This window comes from Schistocerca nitens, chromosome 1 (genome assembly GCF_023898315.1).
Source record: "Schistocerca nitens isolate TAMUIC-IGC-003100 chromosome 1, iqSchNite1.1, whole genome shotgun sequence".
In the NCBI taxonomy this organism is placed as follows: Eukaryota; Metazoa; Arthropoda; class Insecta; order Orthoptera; family Acrididae; genus Schistocerca; species Schistocerca nitens.
Genome location: NC_064614.1, coordinates 90,427,317 through 90,432,863, shown reverse-complemented (window position 1 = coordinate 90,432,863; position 5,547 = coordinate 90,427,317).

Sequence of the window (5,547 nt, the reverse complement as noted above, 5' to 3'; positions counted from 1 at the left end):
GGAGAAGGGGTTGGTGTGAGTTTTTCGATGTTCTGCTATTCGCAGTTTTTCTTCCTTCCACACCGATTATGATGATGATGATAACTTTCTAAGACGTCGAAACCGGATAACGGAGAAATTTTTGTGAAACGTGGATGGAAATGTGAAAGAAGTTTGTTTACAAGGCAGTCATTGTGTTCCAATTATGGTGTACGCCTAGTCGATGTGCTCTTACAAATTCTTTTAAAACGTCGGTAAGAATCCTTTCTTTTGCTTTCTTTCTCACAGGATTGTTTAAATCACTTCAAAAAATTCAGAATACTGCATTTTTTAGTCATCAGACGCCAATCTTTTCATATCAGAGTATCACTTACAACTTACATCCTCTATTTTCTGCTGGATATATTCCAGTCCCTGTATACTTCTACAGTTTTTACCCTTTACAACTCCCTCTAGTAGCATGGAACTTATTTCCTGACGCCTTAAGACATGTCCTACCACACTGTCCCTTCTTTTTGTCAGTCTTTCCATATATTCACTTCCTGTCCGGTTCTGCGGAGAACGTCCTCATACCTTACCTCATCTGTCCACCTGATTTCAACATTCGGCTGTAGCACCACATGTCAGATGCTTCGATTCTCTTCTGTTCTGATTTTCCCACAGTCAATGCTGTGCCCCAGACGTACATTCTCAAAAATTTCTTCCTCAGATTAAGGCCTATGTTTGATACTAGTAGACTGCTCTTGGCCAGGAATGTTTTTTCTGCCGGGGCTAGTCTGCTTTCGATGTCCTCCTTGCCCCGTTCGTCGTTGGTTGTTTTGCTGCCGAGGTAGTCAATTCCTTAACTTTATCTACTTTGTGATCACCAATCCTGATGTTAAGTTTCCCGCTGTTCTCATTTGTGCTATTTCTCATTACTTTCGTCCTTCTTCCATTTACTTTAAATCCATATTGTATACTCATTAGACCATTCCATTCAACAAATCATGTAATTCCTCTCCAGCAATGTCATCAGCGAATCGTATCATTGATATCCTTTCACCTTAAATTTTAATCCCACTCCTGAACCTTTCTTTTATTTCCTTCATTGCTTCTTCGATGTACGGACTGAACAGTAGGGGCAAAAGACTACGTCACTGTCTTACTACATATTTAATCCGAGCACTTCGTTCTTGGTCATCCACTCTTATTATTTCATCTTGGCCCTTGTACATATAGTATATTACCCACCTTTCCCTATAGCTTACCCATATTTTTCTCAGAATTTCGAACACTTTGCACCATTTTACTTTGTCGAACGCTTACTCCAGTTCGGTACTCCAACAATAATTTCTTTTTTGATTTCTTCACATTTTTCATGCTGCCATTTCTTCTTAGCTTCCCTGCACTTCCTATTTATTTCATTCCTCAGCGACTTGTATTTCCGTATTCCTGATTCTCCCGCTCTTACACCCTTTTTAATCCGTGCACCTCGAACTTGGTATTCCACCTTTATAGCTCCCTCTTGGTTATTGTGCATACTCTATATTACCCATCCTTTCCTATAGCTTACCCCTATTTTTCTCAGCATTTTGAACATATTCCACCTTTTTACATTGTCGAACGTTTTCTACATGACTACAAATCGTATGAACGTGTCTCGATTTTTTCTCCTGTCTGGTCGCGATGTTGTTCTTACGCATAGTGTGAACCATCGTGGCTTTCTACGGGACCTCGCCGATACGCGACGAGATACCAGCGTCAGGCCAATGCGAAGCCCTTGTGACAGCCGCTATCGACCTCTGAAGGATTTGTCGGTGTAGTCGGAGCCACACAGCGCGCCACGGTCGGCATCAGCGGAAGCGAGCGCGCTATCTCGCCGATAGCGTGTCCACTCAGCCCTGGAGGCGACGCCCTATCTTCCAGTGCCGCTCGCCGGCCTTGATATCTACGGCAGAGCATTTGTACCGCGGCTCCGCCCGTCTGCGGGACCGAAATGCTGCGACGCAGTTCCACGTATCTGCGACCTCGAGGCACGCGATCGACGTTCTGAGCAGAGCGTCAGCCTCGATAACTCCAGAATCGCGTGCCCCAATCGGCGCACGCTCTACCGGTTCAAGTAATGTCTCAGAAAATACTAAATTTCACAGATTTATGTCCTTTTTCTTGAATATGGAAGACGCAAAACAGTGACACAAATACAATATGCTGCACTATGCAGCCCCAGCCAATATCTATCAAACATTACATCTACGTCTACATCTGCGTCTGCACCTACACCTTGCAAACCATTGTTTAGTGTATGGCAGACGAGTACGTCCCACAGTAGCACGTGCTAGGGTTACTTTCCTGTTGCCTTCACGTATGGAGCGCGGGGAGAACGATCTTATAAATGCCTCCTAGATTCCTGAAATTAATCTTACATTGTTCTCACGATCCCTACAGGAGCTATACTTAGGGGTTTGTAGTACTCACATATTCCTAGAGCCGGTTCTCGAAACTTTGTAAGTGGGTTTTCTCGGGATAGTTTACGCGTATTGATGGCGAATCCATGGAGTGCTGTATGCACAACGACCATATATGTTAAATTAAAAGGAATGTTAGCGTTGGCCGTAATATTGATGTTTTATTGACAGCACAGTCGATTTTCAATCACATAGTCATCATCTTCAGTGCTGTGGTGTACAAGTTAAACTCAGACACTGGTATCAAGTCATCAGGAACCAGTTTTGGTTACGTATTTCAGCTGTTTTCATCAGTCCGTTCGTCATAGCCTACAATTCTCTCAGTGTGCAGTCCTTCCAAAACGACTCGTGTCTGTTATCCTCACCACACTGTTCTCCCGCGTTCGTCTCCTCACCGCTCGTTCTGCAGTCAGCACACTACCTTCAACTGTCTGTGCGATCTGTCGGCGTGCTGCTTCCTAGTCCCACATGCAAATGATCTGACTTTTCTCAGAGTCTAAAAGGTGAGGATAAACTGCAAGTTCACTCACTCTGGACATGCAATATTGTGATCAGCACACTAACGTTACACACACAGTAGAGCCATCATGTACTAACACCATTCTTCAGCTCTAGGAAGTACTGAAATTAGCTCGGATAAGAATGAAATGATTGTCGGAACGACTGTCTCAGCATATAAAAAAGTCAAAAGACTCTTTGGTGACGTCAACTGCAAGGGCGGTAACATTAAGAATGCAATTTGAATTCCACTGTTAAAGGCAGACGAGAGAGCGGATAGGTGGCAAGAACACACTGTAGGTCTTCATGAGGGGGACGTCTTGTCTGGTAATGTGACAGGGGAAGAAACAGGAGTCGATAAGGAAGAGATAGGTGATCCACTATTAGAAACGGAATTTAAAAGATCTTTGGACGACTCAAGATCAAAAAAGGCAGAATGGATAGGTAACATTCTATTGGAATTTCTCAAATATTTTGGGGAAGTTGCAAACAAAACGATTATTCGCGTTGGTGTGTAGAATGGCGATACACTATCTCACTTTCGGAAAAAATATCTACACAAATCCGAAGACTGCAAGAGCAGACAAGTGTGACAATTATGCACAATCACCTTAACAGTTCAAGCATCCAAGTTCCGGACGAAAATGATATACAAAATAATGGAAAAGAAAATTAATGATGTGTTAGATGACGATCAGTTTGGCTTTAGGAAAGCCCCCAGAAAGGCAGTTCTGACTTTAAGGTTGATAATGGAAGCTAGACTAAGGAAAAATCAAGACACGTTCACAGGATTTGTCGACTTGGAAAAAGCGTTCGACATCATCAAATCCTGCCCGAGGTTCAAAATTCCGAGCAAAATTAAACTTCCGGGTGAGAGGACATCAGTCACAAGATTCGCTGATGACGTTCCTATCCACAGTGAAAGTGAAGAGGAATTGCATGATTTGTTGAATGGAAGAACAGTCTAATCAGCACAGAATACGGATTGACAGTAAGAGTTGAAGAAAGACGAAAGTACGAGAAGAAACTGAAAATCAGAACTGGCGATCACGAAGTGGATGAAGTTAAGGAATTGTGATTCCTGCTCAGCAAAACAACCAATGACGGACGGAGCAAGTAGATCATCAAAAGCAGACTAGCACGGGCAAAAAGGGCATTCCGGCCGAAAGAAGTCCACTACTATCAAATATAGCCCTTAATTTGAGGAATAAATTTGGAGCACGGCATCCTATGGTAGTGAAACACAGAATGTGTAAAAAGGGGAACAGAAGAGAATCGATGCATTTGAGATATGATGCTACCGAACAATGTTGAAAAGTAGGTGCCTGATAAGGTAAGGAATGAGGAGGTTCTGAGAGGAATAGTAGAGGAAAGGAATATATGGAAAACACCTCTTACCCGTAATGAGATTTTCACTCTGCAGCGGAGTGTGCGCTGATATGAAACTTCCTGGCAGATTAAAACTGTGTGCCCGACCGAGACTCGAACTCGGGACCTTTGCCTTTCGCGGGCAAGCGCTCTACCATCTGAGCTACCGAAGCAAGACTCACGCCCGGTACTCACAGCTTTACTTCTGCCAGTATCTCGTCTCCTACCTTCCCAACTTTACAGAAGCTCTCCTGCGAAACTTGCAGAACTAGCACTCCTGAAAGAGAGGATATAGCGGAGACATGGCTTAGCCACAGCCTGAGGGATGTTTCCAGAATGAGATTTTCACTCTGCAGCGGAGTGTGCGCTGATATGAAACTTCCTGGCAGATTAAAACTGTGTGCCCGACCGAGACTCGAACTCGGGACCTTTGCCTTTCGCGGGCAAGCGCTCTACCATCTGAGCTACCGAAGCAAGACTCACGCCCGGTACTCACAGCTTTACTTCTGCCAGTATCTCGTCTCCTACCTTCCAAACTTTACAGAAGCTCTCCTGCGAACCTTGCAGAACTAGCACTCCTGAAAGAGAGGATATAGCGGAGACATGGCTTAGCCACAGCCTGAGGGATGTTTCCAGAATGAGATTTTCACTCTGCAGCGGAGTGTGCGCTGATATGAAACTCTGATATGAAACCTCTTACCCGTGTTTACATTCCGCGCTGACCAGTTGCAGCTGTAGCGGCGCATCGAAAGCTAAGTACTAATTAATTGTTTGTGTATAGTAGTTTATTTAGGAACTTCAGTAGTCTTCAACCGGTGTTCTTGGTGTTTTCCGGTGAAATAACTTCAGAAGAAATTTTTGCGAACTACTTTCAGTTTCGTTACTGTCATTAGACGTTTGATTTTCTTTCTGTGTTAGTATTTTGTTATATTCTCATTTGTTGTTGATTAATACTGTCAATAATAGTAGTTACTTCCCTTGTTAGAGCAAGTTTGTGATTATTGTAGTCAGTTTTTAACATCTTCTTATTGTAGTAGCGGAACTTAGATGAAGTTGTTTTCTTGTTTCAATAATTGTAAAATTTTACCATGAGTGAGAAGTGTGGGCTTTGCCGTAGGTTCGCGAGCAGTGGATTGCGGTGTGAGACTTGTTCGAAGTATTTTCACTGGGGGGAATGCAGTGGGGAAGCCAGTGGGCATTCTGGTGAGATCCTCTCCTGGAACTGCAGGTTATGTAGCAAGAGTAAGTTGATAGAGGA